The sequence below is a fragment of the Haemorhous mexicanus genome, chromosome Z (genome assembly GCF_027477595.1).
Source record: "Haemorhous mexicanus isolate bHaeMex1 chromosome Z, bHaeMex1.pri, whole genome shotgun sequence".
NCBI classification, from domain to species: domain Eukaryota; kingdom Metazoa; phylum Chordata; class Aves; order Passeriformes; family Fringillidae; genus Haemorhous; species Haemorhous mexicanus.
Window position 1 is genome coordinate 47,966,136 of NC_082381.1, and position 26,505 is coordinate 47,992,640.

The window sequence follows — 26,505 nt, forward strand, 5'->3', positions numbered from 1 at the left end:
AGACTAATGTGTGCTGTCATCCTGGATTGGGAAGTTACAGATCTTGCTGTCCAGAACTGGATTAATGAGGTCTTACATTTAATTGTATTCTGCCCAAACAGCTTTTATATTTTTTCATCTGCCTGTAAAGTTCCAGGAATAGAAAGGTCTGCTTAGCTTCTGGATGTGCTGCTGTAGCTTGCCTTCACCATGAGGGAGGATATTGCCTGCAGTAAGAAGTGTGTTGAGCTCCTGTTCTAGCCAAGGGTGTCCAAGAGCTGCTCTGTTTCCTCCTGCTCTCTGTAACACCAAGTTGCGGTGCAGCGAGCTTCTGGGTGTGTCTGTCTTTCTGAAAACAAAATTAATAAATATACCAGAACTTACTTTTACTAGGTGTAGTGCTTTCTCTTTTTTTATTATGGGATGGAGGAGGAAAAGAAGACTTGTATTGAATGAAGGGTCATGAGTGTTTTTTTCAGTACTGTAACTCTGAGACTTTTGACACATGAGTCTTTTAAAGCACTAAACAGCAGCCTTTACTTTACTGAGGGAGCCAGTTCCCATGGCCTGGGGGTGGGGGGGAACAAAAGAGATGACAAAATAATAAAGAACTGTAAACAGATGAAAATAATAAAAATTAGTAAATGTAAGCAGATAAGGAACTCAGGAACCTTTATAAAGACTGTACCCATAGTTAATTGAAGATATTGTATGAAATTTAGAACCAAGTTTGTTGGTACAAAAAATAGTGGACACATTTTTTTATTTTTCTCTGTTTTTCCTTTCTTTTTGTCTCTGTTTATGTACAGCAGTGAACTCATAATCCACTAGGCATTTTCTGCATTGATCCTCTTAAAAAATTAGTATTAGCCTATATATGAAGCAGGCTAAAGAGGATTGAGCACTGCTGCAAAATTAGTACCTGTTGGCCTCATTGGAAGGACAGGCAGGTTCCCTGTTTCTTGTATGGAGCCTCGTTTTGTGTTCCTCTGCAGCGTTGTGCAGGCTGAGCAAATGTGTAGGTGATAAAGCACTGGTATGGAAGTGACTTGGAAATATATGGAATTAGCAGACTGGGAAATTGTGATGTCATTAGTGCATCTGATTAGTTAGCTGGGAGAGGAAAAGAATATGCAAAGCAGGGGAGGGCTTATGGAGATGGCCAGTTCTACTGGGAAAGCAGGGAGGAGAGGAAAAATGTTTACAGACTTGGTTAGCTCTTTGCTGGTGTACCACAGAGAGACCAAAGGTTGTCTGGAACCTAAAGCAGGTCTAACAGAACTGCAGCAAGACAAGACAATGGGGAGGCTGGAGTTCCCTGTGCCTGAGTAAAACCTCCAGGTCCATACAGATTTGCATACATTGCAAATGGCAGAGCCAAGCAGTAGGGGAAAGAATGCATGAAACGTGATTATAGTTCTTGCTTTGTTGAAGAGTAGTTTTCACAGCCAGCCTTTAACAGTATTTCTGTGTTTTTTCCTTCTCCCAAAATAAAGCAGGCATTCTTCTTGCCCCAAATAATTGATTTATAAGTATATGCTCAGTTGTGCTTTTTTTTTTGATAAACAAATGATACTGTATGAACTTTGTCATTGAATATACAAAGAGATGAATAGAAATGTGGAGGCTTTTTGTTTTTATAGAATGTCTTTGTTCTTATTTCCACTGAAAGAGATAATGAGTTACGATTGTGTGTTACTGGAAAAACAATGCAGGACTGGGGAAGAGACCTAGAGATGTGGAAGCTCTTGGATTTTTATGTGAATTCTCTCTGTGTAAATTTTATGTGTTCTAGGGAGAATCGAGCAATATAGACTTTTTAAAAAACAAAGTGCACATTGAATTGACGTCTTAAATCAGGTCATTGAAGTTGTGCTTGACATTGGTAAGGTTTGTTGTAATTAAACTCATAATTCTGGAACACTTCAGAAGGAGCTGTTGTTTGTTTTGCTGAGCATGATACAGACTGGTCAAAGTTTGTATGAGTACACAGTTAATTCCTTAATTTATCTCCATAAAATGCATTCATTACTTTCCCTTTCTAGTTTGCAGATCATTTCTTGTGACAGTAGGAAAGACTAAACTGGCAATACCGTGTGGTGTTTGGGACTGTCGTATTCACATGGATAACACTGGTTTGTTTGCTAGAATTAGAGTAACTTGTAAGAATGTATGTCAATACAGTATTTTACATATACTCTTCTCTGTGCTTTCACTTCATCTAGTAATGATTGAATTTATTCAGAGGATATTTATTAAGTCACATTTAAGAAACAGAATCCCAGTTATTAATGCAAGCAGAACATCTGACTGTTCAGTAAAATCAGAAGAGACTCCTTTTGTTTGTCTGAGGATGTAAGGAAGACAGTTTGTGGAAGGGGGGGATCATTGGACCAGCTGATACAATGACAGGCTTTGGGACAATCAATATTCTCTCAACCTAATCTTATAAAATATTTATTGCCCTTCTTTCTGAGCCCCATCTTGGATGTTCTCAGTAGACTGTAATTCATGCCAGACATTGCACTGTGAGCCACGAGATATTGCTGTCTAAGTATGTACTTAGTTTGAGTATGGTAAGAACTGTCTGCAAAGCATTTAAGAAGAGAAGAGTGGTCTGCACACAGAAGTAGATAATCAGGCCCTCATCTTGCTAGCAGGTTTGTGTGGGTGGAATGTAGCTGAGGTCGGGCATGTGCCTGCAGAGGTTTCCCTCTAATATTGGGACCTGCACAGATATACTCTCCTGACCTCTCAAAATAACAATGGCAACAATCCAAACCAAACAAAATCCCCCCCAAGATAGCAAAATGATCCAAACCAGCGAAAATCACGCACACGCACACAACCCCCCCAAAACCAAAACCCTCCAGTAGCAAGGTTTAGTTGTCTGCAGACTTTAGGAGTCTGCTGGACCAATGCTGTGCTCAAAGCTTTTTTTTTTTCCCTTCCCATATAGCTGTTGTTTCTTTCCACTAAAGTGCCTAAAATGGCTGGGGGCAAGAAATTCAGGCATTCCTTTTTCCACTCAGCAATTGCATATAATTACCAAGGATTTGCTGTAGGTGCATATGTATGCGCACACAGATCCCCATCTGTGTATGGCTGTAGATGTACCCCACCTAAAGTGTCCATTTGTCAGAAAATTATTCATTGATCAGACCTGTACCTTTAAAGAAAATAAGTACCTTTGGAATTAATATCCCCACCAAGGAAGCAAAGCTACAAAAAACCCTGCAAAGCCATTAAAAAGTATCTGTATTTTGCACAGTGGTAGGAATTAATTTTTCTTTCCTTTAAAATCTAGTCTTATTTAGATGAGAGAGTGACTGCCTTTTTCTTCATTAAATTATTGGGATTGCTAAAAATCTAAATGTTTAGATGCCTGGCCCTCTGGAAATAAATTTACTGCTCAGTTAAATCTTACTTAGGTTTTATTCAACATCAGTGAAATTGATAAACTGCCTTGAAAGGTCATCCTGATTATCTTCTAGGTAAGTGAGACATAGAATGTAGTTTCATTTCTCTTGTACTGGAATTAGTTGTGAAGGATTGTGTGGTGAATACGTGAGACCTCTCCATAGACTTAAGAGCTTTTATCTCTACAATTACCTTTCTCTGAAAAATTAAAAAAATAAAAGAACCAACCCATAGGTATACATTCACAGTATATTAGCTGTTTAATGTATTTGAGTAGCTATTTTTAATGAGGGTGAATACTACTGAAATAGTTTCTTTCTTCAAATATGTAGATAAATTTGTTTTAAATGTATGTTGAATCTTATCTTTTATGTGTCTAAGGGATTTATTACTCCAATGTCAGGGGTATGTGGCACAAATCTACTTCATACAAACATGTGACTGTATAAATGTGTATATTGGCTCATGTGTATATCAAGATGTTGATAAAAACACATTCTTAGATGGTTGAATTTTCCTCTTTGGAATGAATTTAAAATAATATTATAAAAAGGCATCTGTTTTGCAGTTGCCTTGAAATGGTCCTCCTGTGTGCATAAATTGATTGTGCATCAAATGGTACGTGCTGATATCCAGGAATTCCACTGAGATTTTTTAAAACTTTTTTTCCCTCTTTAGCACTGACAACCACCAGAGGTAAAAGTAACCATTATTCAGAAGCTGTCTTCTGTTCTCTAATTCAGTTGTTGGCTTTTGTGAGAGTTCAGTTCGGGTTGCTGCATGTCTGCCTCTGTTTTTCTTCATAGCTCTGCTTTCCATCTTCTGGAATAGGATGGAGATTCATTATATGTCAATTGCTTTGGAAAAAGGAATTTCTCAGCAGATTATGAAATGATGCTCTTGATCAGGTGGAGCGTCTGATGGCCTGTGCAACATCTGGTTTCTGATTAGTGTTTGCTGAGGAGGTGGTATACTTCGAAGACGAATTTGCTGTAGTGTGAGGGAGGGATGGTGCTGAAGTGGGTTTGGGAGCAGGTCCTGGGAGAGCAGGTGGGTGCAGCAGAAAGTAGTAGGAGCAGGAGTAGTTACTGTTTGTCTGTGCAAGGTGAATGGAGCCAGCTGTGCATGGAATCTCTATGCAGTAAATGGCCTCTGAGAGTCAAAGGTGCTAATGTGGCCCTGTCATTACAAGGGGCCTGACAGTGAAGGGAGCTTTGAGGTTCCCACAGAGAGATGTTGGCCTGCATATTTCCATGGCAACAGCCATCCCATACACATTTATAACCTTTGATACAGAAAGGAGGGGGAGATGTTTTTAAACTTAAAAATGTATAGCTTTAACTAGATCTTTCATTTTAACAATATCCCATATTTACATTCCTTGGGGTATGGAGATTTTTATAAGGAACAGAGCTATCCTTTTTCCCTTTGGTAGACTTTGAGATGACATTTGAGGGCATAAGTGATGTTCTGGAGATGAATATCTGATTGTAGCTGCACCAACATCACTCCACCATCTTAGCTGCTGTTTATTTACATTAGTGTATTTTGTACCAAAATTGTACTCAAAGTTTATTATGCAAGGAGGCTGGTACTCTGGTAAGTGTTTGTGAGGATTTGTGAAAGAATTTTGAATAAGTTAGAGACAAAACTTCTAAATTGTTTTAGATGATGTGATCTATTTTTTTTACCTTTTACATAAGCAGGAAAGATGAATTTAGCTCACATCCTCACCACATGGCTTAGAAAGTCACAAGACTTATAGTTGCAAAATCTTTTAAAATTTATTAACTAATAAAACACTGCTAATAAAGCTATTTATACTTTTAACTTAATCTTTAAATATTTTGTCATAAAGACTCATGCTACAGTGTAAGCTTTCTTAACTAATCATGTTATAACACACAAACCTAAAATACTGTATACCCTGCAACTCTAAACTTTCCTCTACTTAGTTTAATGTGTTTCTACTTTAAACTAAAAATCCAGATTCTCACTTCTAACACCTAAATTTAGTAGACTCTTCCAAAGTCTCAGATCAAATCCTATGTTTAATTCTAAGCTCTGTCTTACAAGCCCAAAGTTCTGAGAATTAACTACATTTCAGATTCCAACATTTGAGGAAAAGAGCTGCTTAATTCTCTATTGAAAAAGACTTATTTTCAAAGAGGAGGAACATGAGATAGCCTAAACTGTAGTTTCTTAAGCAGTATAGTGGCTGATGCGCAAAACCCATACACTGGAGGGGAGAGCTGACTGTTCTGCAGAAACTTGGGCTTGCTCTTGGCTTGCAAGCTATGAGGAAGGGCATATGTATGCTTGCTGCATCTTCAGATCTCTTCCTCCTTTACCCACCTCTGTGTTCTTGACAGCATTTTTCTTCATGCAGTGGTGGCCCAGTATCTGAATGGTAAAAGGAGTGTTCTCTCTCCAGGTTAGCTAATCTCACTTGTAATTCTCAGGAGCACCGTGTTGTACTTCCTGGGAATTTTTGTTGCCAAAAAGCACCAGAATTTTGCTACCCATCATTTTTCTTTAATCATCCTTGTGAAGAAATAGTAAATTACTTTGGGTTTCACGTTTATGCTAGAAGAAGCTGATCTCTAATACCAGAATTAATGTGGTGGGACCTTTGCAGAGGGATGAAATAAAACTGTTTCTTCCCTGCCTTTACTTTGGACAGCTAGGCTGTCCTTTTCCCTTGGACTAATCAGTACTGACTCTAGGTGAAGCCACTGCTATCTTGGTGAGGGAAAATGACAGATATTTTGTTGTGACTGCATGCAGAGTCTCTCCAGCATTTTGTCATCATTTCTTTCAGAAGGAAGAGGTGTACAGATGCTACTAAGCTTAGTGGTTGGTGATTGATAGTTTAAATGGACAGAGTTGCCTAGGCTTGCCATAACAGGGAGTTTTAGTGCTACAGATGTATTGTTGCATCTGAATTGCTAAGACTAAGCAGACTGTGGTTACTATGAGCCTCAAGTACTGCTTCTGCCTTAACTGTGAAGCAAAGCTCCCTTCATGCTGCTCTTGTACAAATCCCTAATGTTCCTTGAGAGAATTTTTGGTACTGAATGACCCAGTTGGTTACTGTGGAAAGTTCATAGTGACTGTGCAAACAGGACTGGAAAGTTCATGATGCTGAGATATTTAGAAGGATAGTCTCCATTATAAAAGAGATAAAAAAAAGCAAACTTGGAGGAAAAATTAGACGGTATTGCAAACTCCTTGTTTTCATTTAGGCTGCAAAGGATATTGGTACTGTTACTAATCTATGTAATTTTTTTATTAATTCCCATGTATTTGGAATGGTTTATAGTGACTGTTCTGATATGAATAAGTATTTCTGGTCACTTTGAAATAAGAGAAAACTGTTGTCTGCTAGGGATCTAAATGAGAGCAGAAAACAGGTCTTTGTGACGTCAGGACCGCATGTCAAATGGACATAGCAGTATTATCACAGCATTTCCATCCATTTTCATGAATTACAAAGGTGAGGTTTAGCACTGGTCCGTGTGGATAGTTTTTTTAAAAGTAGATAGAGGATGAGGCATTGTTTTGACAGTTTTTGGTTTTTACCAGAGTTAAACAGATGCATTTTAAAGCCAAAGTAGCTTTTGGGTCAAGTTGCCTTTCTGCCTGAATGCAAGACGTTATGCAAGTGAATATAGGAACATCAATGATGTTTTGTCTTCAGAGAGAAGACTGCTGTCAGTATAACACCAGTCACAACCCCCCTCTCTGGGGTTTTGTTCTGGTGATTACCACAAGAGAAGAAAGTTGTGCTGTTTTTGTCAGCTTCTGCAATGTGGCAGAAGTATATTCTCATAGCAGTTTTACAGTGCCAGGAGTGGATTGGAGTAATGCTTGAGAGTAGAAAACATTATTTGTTAGCTAGCTTCTCTCTATTACAGCTAATATTCTAACCACTGTTTTTAGGGTCCCGAAGACTTGTTTGCAAGCTTTGTGAGGGTTTATGTCCTGTGTCACTAATAGAGAATAAAACCAAGCAAGATCCAGATAAATAACATTAATTGAAACTGCCTAAATGGGAGATAGAGATGTGTAGAGGTGGGAATCAAGTGGTCTAAAGGATACTGAAAGCTTGTGTTGGAGTTGAAGATGGGTACATAAAATGCAGAACAGAATCTGATGACCTGAACATGTGCTTCTGGTTGGAGAGGTACTGTGGCAGCTCTGAACTTGAGTGTTCAGACCATGATGTTTGGGCAGTCTTTGAGCAGTTTGCCCTGATCCTGAAATGTCTGCCTGGATAAAGCTCAGCTGGAATAGATATGTGTCTAGAAGATAATACTGTAGCCTTTGTTCAGGATTTGCAGAGAAAATGAAAAATGTTTGGCTTCTGAAAAATGTTTCAATGATCTCACTAGCAGGAGCAGTTTGGATTTTTAATGTAGTACTTAGATTACAGCCAGTAACACCATAAAAATGTTTGGTTAGATGTCTTTGTGGGATTGCTACTGTGACTTCAAAACTTCTTCAGATGTGATCAAATGACTTCAGCAGGCTCTTTTGAGACCCTTCCTGAGGTGTTGAAAATCCTTTGTGGTTGCATGAGTTCAAGATATTCAAGCCTTGGGATATAAGACTTTATAGAGTCAAAAATTGTAAATGTAGCTGAGATTCTTTATTTGGTTACTTAGGCAACATGCTATTAGTTTTTTTCTTTATACATTGCTGCCCCTGAGCGTGCCCTCTGTTCAGATAGACGAACCCTTTGGTTAGGGTTACAATTAATCAAATCTTGACAGTAAAGCCACAAGCATTTTTTATAGGCCATACAATCTGAAAGTGGCATATATTAAGATTCTTGTGGGAAGTAAGAAAAAATGTTTTATTGCTGAGATACTGACAATAATGATGCATATCAACATTCAAAGAGGGCAAGTACAGTCTTGAGCCACCATGTTTGTTTTGGCAAGTCTTTTTTTTAAAATGCGTTGATGGAACTGTTTGTACTGTCGTGAGCCAGAACAATGTCAGGTGGGTACTGCATGTACTGGAACAAGCAACTTTAGTGTTTCCTGAATCATCCTTAGTAGAGGAATGTGAAGGACAAAACTGTAATAAAAACGGATGATTATTGCTTTTCACTGAAAGAGAAAAGCTGTAGCTTAAATTCAGTTTAGTTTAAATTCTTGATATTTCATTTCATTTACTCCAAAGGAGTTCATAAAAGCATAGCATAACTTTAGTCTCAATTTTAATATCAAGCTACTTAGAAATTGTTTTAATCTGAATCTTAGATTAAAACTGCAAAGATTGTTAGAGATAGTTGGTGTAGTGAATTTTTAGTGACTGAAAAATGTAACTTGTTACATAAATCAGGTTACGGATATAGGTGTTTCTGGTGTCTAGGACAAAGAAGTATTGTATGTAAAACTTGTTTTCCAGTTGCATTAAATTCCTAATACTATAATGTACATCAAATTACACACATAGCTGTTTGTTCTCTTTGCACATTGGCACAGATTTTCTAGACTCATCATGCCGAACCAGTAGTGGCATTTGTGCCAAAGGGTTAAGTGTATGGAATAAGAGGCAAGGCATGCAGTATCCAGGACATCACCAGCAGTGTGATGATGGTCTTTTCTGAGGCTCTGTTGTGATTTGTATAGTCTGTGTAGCAGTTGTTCAAAACTTTGTATTTGTATTAGTACTTTGAGTGCCTGTGTATGTGGCAGAGGCAGGGAGTGGGAAGGTGAAAGCTGTTAACTTTTCATAAAATGCACAGCAAGATGCAGAATTCATCAGAGGCTCTGTCGCAGCCCAGCTGTTAGCCAGCAAGTTACCCATAGGAGTAAAGTACTTGTGCTTGTTTTGGGCTTGAACTTTGTGGCAGGTGGAAATTGGAGTTCACTAAAACAGCCGAGTGTTTGCTGTGGTAATTGTGGCATGTGTCTGGACTCTGGCTGTAACTCCCTGCTCAGCTCTTTGGCAGCAGGACTGTGTGATCTGGTCCAAAGCCTGAGGTCTCTGAGAGGCATGTGGAACAGCCTAGCTCTGAAACTGCTGAAGGGGGAGAAACTGTGATAGCAGGGAGGATCAGTAATGAAGCTTAATGCTGCTTGTGGCCATCTGCAGAGTTGAAAATGTTTCAGTGAGGTTCATTTTGTAATGGGGGGTCATGTAGACATGCATCATAGAGGAATATGTTGATTGATCAAGAAAGTGTTTCTAGTGAGAACAGGAAACACTTAAAAACCTGAGCTTTTCATTTGCACTTCCCATTTCCTGTCCAGCCTCTCTGTTTGATGAAATACAGGAGTTTTACTTCTGGAATTGAATGCCTTAGTTCATAGCATTAAGTGGCAGCAGGGATGACTGCTGCTGTGGGAGCCTCACTGGGGCTCCAGCCTGCTTATTGGCCATGACAATCTGGCAAAACTTTCTTGTACTCAAGGTTTCTTTATCTGTTTACATTGCTGCCATGTTTCTTCAAGTTTCTCAGGATGCCTTGATCATTTTCAGAATATAAAGCACTTCTTACTTTTGGATCTCTCAAAGTATAGTTTGGGAGATTCTTTCTCCATTTTCAGAACGTTGATTTAATTTTAATTCCTAATTGTATGTGGTTTTCAGAGTTTGTGTGAAAAGGTTGAAAGTATTCCTGTATTACTGTGATGTGACATAAAGCAAGGGTAGTTTAATCTTTTGTAGTTGATGAAAATGGGAGCTTTAAACAACATTCGGGAAACAGAAGACATATAAGTGATATTTTGAGAGGTGGAGGAAGTAATTATAATGGCTTCGGAAGCTCTCTTCCAACAGTCAAAACTGTGCCTGATAAAGCTGAATTAGGTAGTTCCCTTTATGTGGAAAAGAGGGACTTGGAGGTTGTAAAAGGTTGATGTTTGTTGCTTTCACAATTAATGAGTTCCATTTTCTGCAAAAATTTAAAGACTTTAGGATTAAGTGTAATTGATGGCATTATGGTGTTACCAGGGCTGTCATATTCTGGTGGCATTTGAGGGTCCCAGACAGGCAGATATGTTAGAGTTTATGGTACCTAAACACCAAACATGGAAACATGGTCACTGCCACATGAAGTAGTTTGAAACTAGAAGAAAATGAGCCTCGTGGAAGGAGGAGAAGCAGAATTTTGAAAGATAATTTGAGTGGTCCTGCTCTTTTGAGTCACTCAACTTTGCCTTTAGCTGTTATATCTGAAAAGACTTGCCTTCCAGGTAAGTCTTTCTGCAGAAGTGAATCCCAAATGCTTGGAGGAGTGAAAGGTGGCAGTAGCTGTTAGTTTATGGAATATAGAGCAAAATTAAAGAGGTATGGGGCAGGGGATATGAGCATCAGCCATGTGTCTGAGCTGTGTGGCACAGACATCAAGAGTAGATAGTTAGGAAGGGCATGGAGCTGGGAAGGGTGGAAAACTGGATAAAAAGATGTGTGGGATTTACGTTTTCTTACAGAAAAGGTGATTTAGGTGTAGATTTTCAAGCGAATGTGTCATGTGGAAAGAGAAAGTGACTTGCTCTGAAAAAATGCATCTGTACAATTTCTAGATGTCGATGTTTGATTGTGGAGTGAAACTATAGTGTGTATTATTGATCTGATGAAAGCTGGAATATGTATTATTCTGATTCACACATTACCTTCTTTGTATATCAGCAAAGCCCATGATCATGTTTTTTCTTCTCTCTCCCTCCAATTTGCTGAGAAATAGATAACTAGTTTTATTTTCTAAGGTATTTGTGCGGAGAAGTAAATTCATTGCATTTTGTAAATCTAGTAGAATTTTACTGGTATCCTTCTTGTGCCAGAACATTAGAACTTGCAAACCTACTGATGCTGATTACCATGTTCACACTATGATAAAAATTTAAAGATAATGCCGTTGATTATTGCTTGTGTTTTTGTATCTCGGTATACCAAACATGCTGGGAATTCATTTCTACAGATGGATTTTCTCTGAGGTTTGTATTCAGGCTGCACTGATTGATCCTTGGCATAGCTGTATCAATAAGGTAAGTCCTAATAGGCAGCTGGTAATAGAATTGGGTTTTTAGAGGGCAGCCTTATTGGCATATGGCTTTCATTATGGGAGAGTACCACATCTAAAGTCATTTTAGTTCTTGATGTTGCAGTAGTGCCGTGTAGAGATGGTGTGATTGCTCCAGGGAGAAGATGGAAATGCCTCACATCACTCAGCTGTCCTCCTGCTGATTAAGGAGTGACACTGTCCGAGATGCCTTTAGGAGGCAGGCAATTATTTTCAGACAGAGAGATGTTAACCAAGAACTGAAGCCTTATGGGAGCAAAGGGTAAGCAGGGCTGGAGAGGGGGGAGGCTATTCCCAAAACATTTATTTTACTGCTTTTTAGTATTAGTGTCTCTTGAGAAAGGTTTTCCATTTACATGGTGAAGCATTTAGCACTTGTGAGCTGACTATGTGAAGAGCTAAGTGTTCTCTTTTTCATATTGTTTATCTTTACACTTGCTCAAATATAAAACAACCTAGTGCTAATTTGCATCCTGTTAGTGAGACCAGCGCTGATGCTCTTTTTTTCTTTCTCTTCATTTCAGATAGTATCGCGGGGGTTGTTTTGTTTTTGTTTCAATACTGATCTAAAATCTAGTTTTAAGCAGGAAAGGGATTTATATCCAGCAGACTGCTGCCATGTGGTCATTATTTTTTGTGGCAGACTCATTACTTGATGACAAAATTCAGGGCATTGCCAACTGCTCAAGGCAACCATTTGCTACTGTCCTTGTAATAGAGCTCTCAGAACAGTCATGCAACTTGAGTTGCAGGTAAGAAATTAATTTTTTAGGTGTTTTTTAAGGCAGAGTAAAAAGAAAGCTCATTTAGAGATTCTTCTAGTAAATGAAGCGTCACAATAGGGAATAATTTAGTGGCAGTGGAAAAGTATTTTTTAACTTGTAAAATGGTGTAATCTAGGCTCCAAATAGAGGTTTACATAGTGTAATCACTGTTGACTGGTCAGTTTCATTATATCATAACTAACAATGAAGCTGTTTGAACTGCTTAGCAAATTGAAGTTTCCTAAACTGACTCTGAGTCATGTTGCCTATGTGGAGATTAATTGTAAATGTTCTTATGTGTACATCTAAATTGGGATCTTTTTCTGTGACTAGTTTTCATCATTCCTCTAATAGCTTTGGTTCATCTGGAGACATACTGGTGTAGTCCTCAAGAGGAGCAATGCCTGAGTAAGGGCCTCAGTGTTGTCTAGTAGGACCTGCTGGGAAGCTGTTTTCTTTTTCTTTTTCTTTTTTTTTTTTTTTGGGGGGGGGGGTTTGTTTGTTTTGTTTTGTTTTTTGTTGGTACATTGTTTATACCTACTGGATGTTTTCTGTTGCCACACAGCTTAAATGTGAAGAAATAATAAAAAACACTGATGACTGTTTTGAGTAAATTGTAGCTGAACAATTGGCTGCTTTGCACTATAAGTGTGCAAAACTGTAACTTGAATCTTGAGATTTATTTTGAAGACATCAGGCTTTGGTGTGATTTGTAAAAATGTATGCAGAATAATCTGTGTTTAGAAAAGTGGATGGCAGTTGCATATCTCTATTTTTTGCCCAAAGACATGAAGTTAGATGAATAAATGGGGGTTGGGATGACAGGCACAGACCTCAGTTGTGCTTGTGGTCTATTGCGTTTTCTGGTTATTGCTTCTGAATCGTGCCAGTGTTTTTGCTCTTTATTGAAACTCGTGGTATGTCCTGCATAACTAGCATTTGCTTTTTCCAGTTTTGTGATTTTAAAAATTTAACTGTACCTTGATTATCAGCATCACTGAAGCTCACTTGAATAAGTGAGTAGAATGCACTCAAATGAAAAATCAGTAGGGTGTTGTTTGGAAATACGTGCAAAACAAAAGGCAAACCAAGAATAAAATCTGCCTTTTAGAAGGCATTAGAACAGTCATTTATGCTTGTAAAAGATCTCTTTTTCTTTAATAACAAGAATATATTATACCAAAAGGATGCTGTTACATTTTGATGACTTGTCTAATAAAATGATGCTTTGTCTAATAAAAAAAAAAGAAGGCAAATGTGGAGGTGAATCTGTGCACACTTTGAGAACCTAAGAATTTAAGAAGAAACTTACCTGGTACTCCCTTAACATGTATATATTTTCTTCAGTATTTTTTCAATACATTAATTTTTATTTAATATGACCTTTAGTCAAGGTCTCACTGAACCTAAGAATTCCCAATGAGTTTTTTAAAAATTTGTTCAGAAGAAAAGACCAAAACTGTAACAATGACAGAAAAGCAGATTCAGAGAAATGAGTGTTTGTCGTTGAGTTGTTTAGTGGCAATTGTGCATGCAGTGCTGCCTGAAGTTCTATAGCTTGAAATTTCTTTTTCTCTCCTACTATGACAAAAAGAAGTGTATATATTTATGTTTATTTCCAGGGAGATCAGCAGATAGCAGACTAGAGATCATGATGTAGTTTGCAGAATGGGGAAGGATTTTACAGCAAATGACATGATGGCACACACCAAGAATTGGATACCTCTGTTGAGGAAGTCCATCTTTGTTGGGAGGGGAAACTCTTCTGAAGAATGTGGCTGAGTAGATGGTGTGCATAGATCAGTGTGCAGGGAGTACTGGATGGCTGCAGGCAGGGGAGTTGAGTTTGGTCTGGTGGTGGTAGGTCCTTCCGGAAGAGTTTGCCACAGCAGTCTTTTTTTTGTTTTGGTTTGGTTTTGGAGGCTCCTGGGAGATGAGGATTGTTTTTGTGGGGGCAGGTGGTTTTTCTTTGCAGTCAGGTGGAGTGATTTGAGAGGGTGGTCCCGTCTATCCGTGGGAGATGTGTGTGATACAGACCTGTTTTTTCGTGAATGGCTGAAACCTGGCACATGGTGTAACTTTCTTTGGGGAGTGGTAAGCTGATACTTCTGGTCTGCAGTAGCTATCATTGGTGTTTTGCTCTCTCAGTTTTCTGTCTGGGTATGTAGCTGTGTCTGCTTTTTCCTATTCCTTTCCCTTCTTAATTTTTATTTTAAGCTAGTGCCACATGACTGCTGTCTTGCATAACTCTACAGCTTTGTTTATTAATGCACTTGAGCACAGACTATTATTTTGTCTTTGCTTTTGTTCCTGTCCCTTTATGTGGTAGTTAGTTTTCCCCTGAGCTCTGCAGGTGCTGGCAGACAGGGGCAGAGGTGCCGGTGCTGTGGGGTACCTCAGGACGTCCTCTGCTGACCTGGCAGCAGTGCCTGCTGCTGTGGGAGCCTCACTGAGGCTCCAGCCTGCCTGTTGGCCATAGCCTCCACTCCAGGCCGTGGGCTGCCCTTTCTAGGAATAAGAACATGGGAGCAGGCTGTTAGGGAGCCTTCACAGAGGGAGCCTCTGGGCTACCCAAGATGTGAGGGTGTAAACTGCGGCCAGTGGTAGCAAGCTGAACTGAGAGTGCTCCTCACGTGAAAGTTGTGTCCCTCTCCACTGCTTCTCTCTGTGATTTTACACAAATCACATTTTGACGTTGTTTCTTTTCTTTTTTTAGCCCACAAAACCATGAATTTGCCAGATAATTTTCATAATGCAGTTTTTATTTCTATACTGAGGATTACTGCATTTTGGTCAAAGAGTTGTGCTGTAAACTTTAGCTGAAGAAGTGTAGCTGAAGATTAGAAGCGGGGAGTGTTCAGGTTTTCTTTCTCATTATTCTGTCAAGAATGAAATGGTTAAAACAATGAGAGGTTTCCGGTTACCATGTTTGTATCAGCTGACTACGTGTTTTTCTTATTAATGAACTGTAGCTGAGTAGCTGGCATCTGCTGTGAGGGAGAGTGAATGGGAGAGGGAAATGATCAACCATCAGTTTTGTGACTTTGCTTTGTAGACCAGCTATTTAACATAGTGCAATAAAACTTAGCAATTTTGGCAATTCAGAATGATGCTGGCAGTCTCACATTGTTTTCTGCGCTAACAAAGTCGCTGTGGTTGTTCTGGTTGTTGCTGTTAGCCTTCATCCATGTAAAGTAAGGTCCACAAAAACTGCTGTGAAACTAATGATCTCTTTTGACAAAAATCACAAATGTTTGGGATTAGTGCAGGCGCTTCAGCAGTGTGACCAAGGACCAGACTGGGGGTATGTAGAACAGCGTGCCAGAGCAGAAGCCAGTGGTGCATGCTGACATTTGCAGTTCAAATGGTTTGCAGAAATAGTGCTGACAAAGTCACCCCGCTGCATGAGCTACCAGAGATGCAAACAGTCAAGATGTTTGGGAAGAGCTGCAGTGCCTGAGTTGCCATGCTTTATTTGGCCTCTGGAAAAGTCATTGTATGAAGTGTAACTGAACAAAGAAGTTAGTTTTAAAAAGTAGTTTGTTCTAAAAAGTTTTAAGTGATTTTAGGTGGTAGCATCATGATCTTGAAATTAGTTTATGTGGGCAATATAAATTTGCTGTTAGAATTTTACAACTGGGAGGATTTCAAAAAGTTCAGTAAAGTAAGGTGCTTACATTTGCTTGAAAGACCTAAGTAAAATGAGTGCATAGCCCAGTTTTCATGACTGTTTTTTCCTTTTTTATTAAGTGTTGCTTTAAACTTTAAAGGCATCAGTCAGTGAAAGAAGCCTGTACTTATCAACATTTTTCTAATAAATATAAGTAATTATATCACTGTATTAATATGTATTGTAGTACCGAACATATAATATATACTAATGTATTATTACAAGTAATTATAGTAATTACATTATTAATCATGTAAATACAAATTTTCTTGTCTGGAAATCTAGTGCAGGTCAGGATCCTGAAGGGCCCTATTTGCTTGAAGTTCAGTGTTTTTCTGAGGAGGGATGAGGAACTTTGGAAAGAAAAAACAAGTTACATGTCTTTCTTTGATTAGAGAAGCTGTTAGTTGCAAGCTTAGGAGTTTACTGCTCTTGTTGTAGTATTTGCTTTCTTAATTTGGATTTGTGGGTGAAAGAAACAAATGAAATATTTCAGGAAGTAGTCAAGAATCGAGAAGGGTTGCTGCTTGAGCTCAGTGTCAGCTAGCTATGTTTTGTCCATCTTTCTGATTGATAGGGATTCATTACTTCCTGAGGGGACCACCCATGCCTTCAGAGGCTCCAGACATACAGGGCTTCTGGGAAAGGGACTATGTATAACTCTGTGTCAAAGGTAGCACTTGAACACCAGGCACTAAATCAGTGGTCCTCCTCTGCTAAAGTGTAGTCTTCTGAAGGGAAAGACTGGTGTGGGAGGAAAGATCCTCAGTTGTGGTGACATTTGCTGTTGATTTCAGTTTGGCAGGTGATTCGCAGAATAAGCTAAACCATTTGGGCCATAATGCCTTCTTCAGGGTAGAAACAGTATAAGCCCAAATGCTCTGGCCAAATGATAATTTGGACAAAATATGTGATACTGAGGGATAAGAGAGTTCCTCTGGTAGCAACAAAAAGTGTTGCTACCATAGGCAAAACACGACATAATGCTGCTTTTCTTTTGCTCCAGACTTTCTCAGACAGCTTCAGATCCAATGTCAGGTTTTCATAGAGAGTTTTCTGACGGCAAGCTGTATGCGGAATGTACAGTGTCTGGAGGCTGAAACTTTCCCATTTATGTGATTTTATAGTCTTATGACTTTGCAGTTCTACAATGAAATTTTTCTTCACATGGGATTTCCCATGAAGGCTCTTAATTATCCTGTGCAGTTTGGGGAGTTCCATCTGCATTGCTGCATTGCATTTTATCTTGTTTTACAATTGTTTTTTATGAGCTTCACTATGCTAGAGTTTGTCTAGAAATGGTGAAGTAAATGGTGTACCACTGTGTAAGCTTAACATGTGAAATAAATGTGTACTGAGACATTTCTTTTGCATGGCATGAGATCTCTCAGTTAAATATGTAAAAATATGCAGCGAGAACATTTGTAATTATGCCATGCAAGGTTGAAGGAGTTAATATGGAGAACTTGTATTGCAATGATTCATGGCAAAAAAGAAGTGTGGCTTTGTTGCAGAAACTTTTTAAAAATCTAGGTGGGATTTTTCAAAGCTATGTATACAGCCAAAGAGAAATGAGGAAGGTTTTTTCACAATAATTTTCATATAGGTCACTGAGTAGAGCTTTGCTCTGTAATCACTGGACATTGTTCCCAAAGCACATATGTAGTGATGCTAGGGTTTCACTTCCAACTTGACAATGGGTTGGGCAGATTACTAATGGAAAAAAATCTGGGTTGTAATGATGAATTACTGTTTTTTGGTGTGGGTTTTTTTGGATTTGTTTTGTTTTGCATGAAAGAATAGAGAAATGTATTTAAAACAGCCTGATTGATGCCTTGGTCTTTGTTGTCTCTCTCAGAGGTACACACATGAAGTTTTTTTACGCTCTACATGGGATGGTGAGGCAGCTGCATGTGTAGCAGCAGTCTGCCGAGTTGGTTTTGCCCTGAGAAGGGCCTGTGCTTACAGAGCTGTGCATGCTACTGCTGCAGCTGTGCTCTATCCTTCATTGCTTCTGCAGCTTTGTGGCATGGCTGTGTTACAGAACTATGTAAACAACGTAAAAGATAGTAAAATTCTTGATAGAGCTGCAAAATCAGTTTTCTTGTAGCAGTCCAGAATTACAGCAGCTGGTGTTCTGCCTACTCTTTCAATGCCCACTCTCTTGCCTGAGACGGAGAGGGGGGAAGAGGTAGGGTGGTGAGCTTCAGCTAAAACGAAAAACATAACCTGATGAAAAAAGTGAGCCACTGCTTCGCTGAAGAAAAGCAAATTAAAGGTGTTACCTTAGTCCCTGAGTAATGCAAACCTCTGGAATGGCTGAATGAAATTTTGTAATGAGACTTGTCCACTGCTCTCATCTTCCTCATGTAGAAAATGGATCTCTCCTCATTTTGATTCTAATGATTGTAAATCCTCCATGTTATCTTATTTCCAAGCATTAATTACTCTCCTCTGTGAGAGCCTGCACATTTTGTTTTTGATCATCAGTTTCTAGCTGCTGGATCTTTTTATACCTTATTAAATTAATGATCATGTTATTGAATATCACCTTATCAACATGATAAAATCTTAAATTGTTTACATATTGCTTAGACTGTAGTACGTGTTTCATAGGCAGATTGGTTACTGTTGGAAGTGTTGATGTTTGTGGACAGAAAGTCTATCATTTGTAGTGTTAAAGTTCCAGAGTATAGTACTGCAAAAGTGGAACCCTTCAAATACTGTAAAATGAGATCATAGAAAAGAATTACTGAACAAAACCAGTACTGAATGTTACTGTTTTTTTTCCCATGGATTTACTAAATGTTGTAAATACAGTGCTGGCTAGTTCACCATGTAAAAGCAGAGACCTGGAACAATCAACCCGATCGTTTGGGTTTAAGTAAGTAAATAATTTGGCTGCTTTTACTTTTCTATGTGAGGGTTGAAGAGGAGGATGAGTGATTATGTTATTGAATGTACTAGTTAAATATCCTAGGCTGTTTACTCTGTAACAAATAATGCTGAGTAACTCTGGGAATTAATCTGTTTTTACTTTGAGTAGACAGCTATAATATAATTGTGTGATATATTAAACTGCAAACAGTTTTTAAATACAGGTGGAGTAGGAGTTTTTGGACCAGCAAATGCAGTAAAACTTGAATTGAGCTTCTTGTTCAGTTAGTTGTGTTTTTGTCTGTTAACTTGAGTGGCATGGCCTGCTGCCTGTCCACTCTGTAAAAATGAAAGCAGTATCCACCTTCAGCAAATTTAGGCTATGTCTGCCTTAAATCCTACTTTTGCAAGCAAGTAGAAGGGGAGATATTTTAAGGAAAAACAGCCCTGAGGGGAGCAGCAGAGGCGTGGGGAATGCTGCAATAGAGAGTGTATGTGGTAGTTGGAGTCCCTTGAAGGTGTGAGATGGGGCAAATGCTGCTTTGTACATTGCCTATAGATATACTTAGCCAGTGAAATAAGACTCAGAAGGCAGAGTCACAGTCCTGGAGAAATAACCTTTTATTCAGTTTTCCTGCAATATTTTAGTATAAGGAACAGTTGTTCAGTTCCTGATTGCCTTTTTTTGTTTGGTTGTGGTTTTTTTTTTTTTAATTTTACTGCATCTTTCTGAAGCTGGACCCAGACTTGGTAAGTTCTTGAAAAGCTTTGTAGAGAAGTATGTACAAAATCAGTTTAGGAGGAGAAAGCAGTTGCTACCAGTTATATGAAACTGTTCATGCAGATGATGCTGACTTGCAATGAAAATGTGTGCTCCTGAATTTACACCCTTAACTTCACGATGCTGATGTGCTTCAGTGGTGATTCTCGTGAGGTGTACGTATTAGCGTGTCCCTTTACAGTAGCCTTTTGTGACGTAGTCTGTTTTTCAGCACAATTTACTTTGACGTTTACTTGAGTAGGTTTTTCTGAAAAGGGTATTTCAGATATCGTACCGTAAGGTTTACAAAAGAGTTGCATCTAATTGCTCAGACTGAAGTGCTCAACCCTCCTGGCTTGCACACACTCTGCCCATGAAACATGTTAATCCCCTCCTGCCCTCCCCCCATTGAAGAAGCCTGATACATTTCCTTTTGCATTAGTTGGGCCTTCTGGGAAATACATGCAGAAATAAAAGACTTTTCTATAGCCCTTTCTCCCTCAGGAATGCATAGAAACTAGCTCCTTGGATGTGGTCCACAAACTTGAAACTTGATTGGGGGGAGGGAAGGAAATCTATAATCCCATGCACATGTTACTGAGAGAGTCCTAATTAAAAACTGAGGTACAGGTATAGAAGCTCAGAAGATCTCACGGTACTTTGCAAATAAAGAATATGTTTGGTTGGGGTTTTTTTTTAAACCTATGTGTTTCGCTGACGTTTGCCTCCAAAGCAGGTATTTAAAACTCTCTTAGCTTTGTAACCTTTGTTTGTCCTTCATCTTCATTAGCTGTGTCTACCCAGACAGTCTGCATTGAAGAGGCTTGTTTTGTTTGCAAAGATTACTCAGGTATGATGGTAGTTTCTCAGCTAGTGATGGTACTCAGACATTTTACTTTAACTATAGCAAGAATAGGGCCCCTTGCCTTGGGATAGTTATTTGTGCATACTGGTTGCACATGCATGGAAACCTATAAGAAAGGTGACTGCAGGTTTTTGCATGTATTGCTGTGTTGGTAATTGATATCTACAGGCAGAAAGGCCATGCTGAGATTGGTGGAATGTTTGGTTGTTTAAGAATACCTGCAGCTTGGCATGGGCTGGCTGTCATGTTGCAAAGGACCCTGAGTTTTGAGCCGCCTGTGTATGTCAGTGGCTCTTGGGGCATGCTGGTGCTGCACTTTTACAGGAAAAACCTTGTGAGGAGCTCAGCTGGGGTTGGTTAGTTGTGGAGGCATGGTGGTGCTGCCAGGGCATAGAGTATATATAGAGTGTTGTGGTTGTCTGTCCATGTTGTTGGACATGTGTCTGTGCTGTTCTCCTCCTGCCTGAAAGAGGAGTCTGTGATTTGAGATACGTGAAGGACGAATGCAACCCAATAGGGACAGGGCAGGGTGGCTGTTCCCAACATAAGCTTGCGTGTGGGTTCATCTTTGCTATGGGCAAAACCAAAGCTGCCTTTTTCTCCTCCATGATTATATTTATTGTTTTAATGTAGCCTGAAAATTGCACAGTAAAACTCTTTATTATGAATACATATGCAAATATCTAACGTCGCCACTTGCTCATTAAGATCAACTCAAATACAGCAGCATTAATGGTGCTTTATGTTTCTCATGGTCATGGCATCCATGGAGACTTGTGCCTCTTAGTGTTGGTGCACCACTGCCATTGCATATGCCAGAAAAGCCAGTTGGAGCTATTTCTGCCAGTTCCCACTGTCTCTCCTTGCTTCCATGCAGCTTCCTCAGAAGTGGTATTGCCACTGCTTAGAGGCCTGATGCTGCAGCACATCAGTGCTGCTTGCTGATGGTGTGTCCCCACCAGTGAGAAAGCAGCACTGCTGCAGGGCCAGGAGCTGCCTCAGCTGGTTTTGCCAGTAAGAGGAGTATTGGTGAAACCGTGGTGTGATCTGTGCTGTGGTGAGGTGGAGCATGAAAATGGGCATCAGCAAATTAAGGGTGAATGTGACTTGACTGAAGTGACAGTTTCTTTCAGCTGACAAAAATATTTCATAAGTGTTGGCTTTCTTTCACTTACTGTTTAGTGTGGAATTGTATGTCATGTTCGTTGGCAGCCCCCAAAGGACATTATTTTGATTCCACGCCTCTTCCAGAAGCAAGAGATGATGATCTCTGTGATGATGGGTTGTCAGGCTGTCTCTTCTCCCCCAAAGTTTTAGGATGGAATTGCAGAGGGTGGAATTGCAGAGGGTGGAGTGTTGGTGACCTGTTGCACAATGTCCTCTTCTTTTGATGCTGATGTCTTTGCCTCATGTCTCAGTTCTCTCTGCACCTTGATTTCTGCTATGGGTCAGTTGATTAAGACCATCTGGCATTCTAATGTCACCAGCTGACAGTTTCTTAGAGCAGGCTGCATTTTTTTTTTTTTTTCTCTTTGATTTTAATTCAGGTTAGTAGTTGATCTTGTTTGTGCAGGCACAGATTTTCACCATGTGGTTCACTCCCAGTAGGTGACATCTTGTTCTATGGGCTTTAAGTTTAAGCCCGGACCTTCAATGTAGATGGAGGGCTCTCTTTAAAGTATGTAAAGGTGATGTAATCTGGCTTTGCAGGCTTTTGGGGGCGCTTTTCAACACTGACCAGCTCACTGTGAATAATTACTTGGCTGCTAAGGAATGGGGGGATGTTTTCTGCATTTTTGTTACTGTCAGTCGTTGGTGCTTTTTCACAGCTTGCATTCTGCTTAAGCAGTTTCCATAAGATTTAATACACTGCTTCCAATTTATATTTTTAATTATGTTGAGCAAGTTGCTGATTTTAATATAGAGTCTTCATTTAGTAATGACTTCTCAGGCTGTAGGCAATGTTTTCCTACAAAACTGGTTCCCTTGAACTCACTCATATGTGACAGTTGCCATGAAGTTTGCTTAGTTGTCTTAACAGCAGACTACTTAATAGGTAAGAAGGCTGAAACCAGAAGTTTTTGTTTAATTTAGAAGCTAACTTTCTGTAGTTTGATTCACTTTGCAGTGATTCACAGAGTACATAAACATAGCATGTGGTTAATCTTTTATGGTAGTATTTGCTTTTGAATGGTGGAAAAATTCTAAGAAAAGTGTGTTGGAAAACACAGCTGTTTAATGACACCTCTTAATTTACTCCTTGATTTGATGTTTAAGTTTTTAAGTATGCAGAAATATTTCTGTATCAAAACTTACATCATTGGGACAGTATGGTGTGCAGCTTCTTTTTAATCATCTTCCTGAAAGAATGGTTGCTGTATACTCTGTGTGTTTTTCTAGAACTTTAAACTCCTAATTTTCCATATTGTTTCAACTGCATTTATTTCAAATAACACATTTGACTATGGAATAGGGTTTAGGCATGGAAAAGGTATTTCCTCCTTTTACAAGGCTGGTATGGTGCTCATGGGTTGGAAAACTGCATGTCAGCAGAGTTTCTTCAAAGCAAGAAATAGGTGAAAGTTTGGTGGAGTTTGGTGATTTTTTTTTAATGTCTAGTTAAAATACAGATCATTTGACAATCAGGTTCTTGATGAAAAACTTGGGCAAGAGTTTCAGGGTATAAAATGTGAGCTGATGAAAGTTGTTTTTGCCTTAGGAAAAGAAGGTTAACCCATAATGTGAAACAAACTGATCGGTTGATGTTTTTCAGCATAAAAAAGATGCCTTTTAAGGGTCTGATAAATCAGTTGTGTGGTTTAACATTGAACAAAGCTGTTGTATTGTGTTCTCACATGTTTTAGTTGCATTAAGTTGTACTTTGGTTTATCCCAGGTCCCCCTGATATAATGGTTCTGCCCCTGCTGCCTCCTCCCATCATTTTAATGTCAATCTCCCTACCCCCTCCCCCTGCACCCCAAAAGTGGCTGAATCCTTCCCTCAACCCCTCCCCTGTGTTCTGTCCTTCACTCGATGGCCCATCCCTTCCCTCTAGAAATTTCTACCAAGGGTGTCGAGTGATAGGTTCAGGCACCGGGGCCACTCCCTCGAGTGGCCCTGTTGGTCCCTTTACCTGCCCGTATCCCTGCTCCCCACGGCCTCCTATATCCCCATTGGCAGGCAGGCAAATCCCTCCCTGGGTTACTCCCCCTTTATAACACCCTGCAGACTACATTCTATGGATCCCGTGGATTGTGGGGCTCCTTTGCGTGCGAGAATAAAGCTGGGCTTTGCCCTCAACTGGAGTCCTCTCTCCTCCTCCTCTCTACGTCGTGCTAGTGTCTCGTCCAAAAGGTGAAATCCTTAGCCGCTCTCCTGACCTCCCGAGGAACTGGAGAGTGTCCCTCACTGCCTGCAGTGCCAGAGCAAGCCAGGATGACTCCAAGCACGCACGCAGAGAGGCGCTGCGACACAAAGGCTTTATAAAAAATAATAACACTGTCTGATTTTGTGTCTTAAATTCTTAATGGTAGATGATAGCTGTAGTCTTTCTTCCTTTTTTCTGCAAGGTATTTCAGTGTCTGTGTAGGGGCCCTCTGGCTGTTGCAGCAGTGTTGGCCGGCAGCTTCTGGCTTGGTGTGACCAGAGTCTTCTGGGGCAGCTGAAGACTTGATTGGAAATGTGAGATATAGTAGGGATCCAGGGAGGCTCTCACCCAAACTCTTCACCAAACAGAAACACTACTGGGCATCCTTTTAGGGGGTATAGTTACTGCTGGGGTGACAGGCTCTTCAGCCCTGGGGTCAGTAGGACTGTCCTCTGAGGCCTTTATACCCTTCTTGAAGGTGTGGAGCAAGAATTGGGGACAAGGAGGAGCAGCTGCCAAGCCCTTCCTTGCTTTCAAGTAGTGTGACAGGAGAGCCATCCTGATCCGGCACCAGACTCTGGGAAGGGCTGCTGGAGCTGAACAGGGCCAGGATGAACCCGTTCTGAAGGATGGGTGGGAAGCGTGTTGTTTTGCTTTGCCCTCAGGTAGTGGTTGAGAAAGTTGCAATGCTGCAGCTCCTTTTGGCAGTGCTACAGAAATGGCCTCCGTCTCTAGTAATTTACGCCTCTCACCAGGTTTTTACACTCACTGTTTTCCATGGTGTTCACTACCTCTATCAGCTTCTTGCCCAGCTGTATCCCCATCTGCCTGGCTGCTCCCTTCCTGTGCCCTATGCCTGCCAGAGAGAGCAGGCTCTGAGACTCTGTAAGGTGCATCCTCCATCTCTTACCTTCTCTGTGGTTTTTGGGGAACAGTGCTGTGCAGCATGGTTTGGTTTACATTGCAGACAGTTGAAATGGTGGTTTGTGAGCATACAGGTCCACACTGGCTTCTGATCCAGCACTGGAGGGAGAGCAGTCCAAAGCCCTCTGGCACAGGGCTTGCTTTGCTGCCCCTGGGAGGTGGAACTGGGCCTGCCACACCAGCTCCATGTCCCATTTAATGTTGGTTAAGAACTGTGAATCTCCTCTTTGTATCTGTAGAAATTGCATTCAGCAAAAATGGCAGGTTTAACAGGTAAGATATCTTTCTAGGGTATTTGTATTTGATGATGACAACAGGGTCTATTGTGAGGGTTGGTCTCTGTATCTTCTGGGTAGTGAAGATACAGAGACCAACTTACTTACTGGCTGTTAGTAAGGTTTTCTAATATGTAATCTGGGACTATTCTTTGTCCAAACTCATTTGTTTTGTCTGAATGCTAACTGATGCCATCTGGGTCATCAGATTTTTACAATTTCCAGGGCTCACTTACAACAGAGTATTGGATTGTTTGGGGGTTTTTTGCTTCTTCTTTTCCTGTTTTGGTGTTGCTGAACTCTTCTCTGTAATCTTCTCAATTCTGTAGGTATCAATTTTTAAAGTATTTTTGCCTGTTTGTTGAGGAGCTCTCTAGAGCAGATGAGGTAACCACTACCTTAAGTTCCCATGGTCACTCCTGTTCTGGTGCCCTAGAGTACTGAATTGAGATGACATCAGTTGCTTCTTGTGTAAGTCAAATTCTAAAACTAAAAAGGGCCCCTGCACTAGAAAGTCAGCTGTTGGAAAACATGGGATCGTTTCTCTGGCCTTGCTTTACCCCATTGTTTTCATTCCTGTGAATGAGCAGGATGCTCACATTTGAGAGTACAGGAGCAGATGCAGTGGTGGCCAGACTGGCTGCAGGACATGGGGAAGCAAAGCTGTGGTGTGGGGCATGTGCAGCACTGAGCATTATAGTGTGAGGGAGCTCTTGTCTTCCCTGGTGCTGCAGATGGGTGGCCCTCCTCCCGTTGCTGCTTCTTTATACCCACCCTGAAATTGCCTTTCTCTCATCCATGCAAGGTTTAAGCTCAGTTGGGAGGAAGACCTTGGGATTCTCATTGTCTAAAGAAGGTAAGTTCTGATTTAGCTGGTTGATTTCTGCTAAAAGGTGAAGGCAAGAGGTTTGTTGGCTTGTAGTGAATGCAAGGGGAAGAAGGAAGTATATCAGAAGGGTTGTTGTTTTTATGATCCCATATGTTTCCTTTCCTGTTGTAGACTTTTAAGTAGGTCTTAGTTGATGAGAATAAGAGGATGGAGGGGACTTTGTGTCTTCTAGCAATTTCAGAATTGGACTCAGATGGAAGAGAAGTACATGTCTTTATGGCATGGCCAAAGTTGTACCATGAGACAAATCTGTTGTGTTTTAGTAGCTCATGTCTGCTCATTACTTGGTTAGAAGGCTTTCTACCTGACTCACCTCCTTTACCCCCATGAAGTGATGTAGCTGCAGCGGAGAAGGAGTGCAGAAGTGCGCTAAGGCTTAACTTTGTGCTTCTTAACCTTAGGAACCATGCTTAGCTGAGTTGTGTGACTTAATGAAAGACCTTAGTAGACTGAAAAGTAACTGTTCTAAGAACAAAAAAAAAAAACCACAGAAAAACCCGAAACAAGCCCCAAGAAATGGCTTTACCTGTGCCCTTTATGTTGTAAGGAGTATTTGTGTCTAATAGATTCTGGAGAGTAAATGCTTGCTCTAGGCTTCTCTTTTCAGCCAGTCTCAAGCTACCTAAATTGACATCTGAGGACTCCAGTGTTGACAACCCCCAGAGGCTGCTGGTCTC

At 40.1% G+C, this 26,505-nt stretch overlaps 1 protein-coding gene across 7 annotated transcripts in view; it reads left to right on the forward strand.

The window, feature by feature from the left end:
- The window catches only part of SEMA4D (semaphorin 4D), an 83,369-nt gene that overhangs the window by 4,096 nt on the left and 52,768 nt on the right, over window positions 1-26,505 (forward strand). The window lies entirely within an intron of this gene.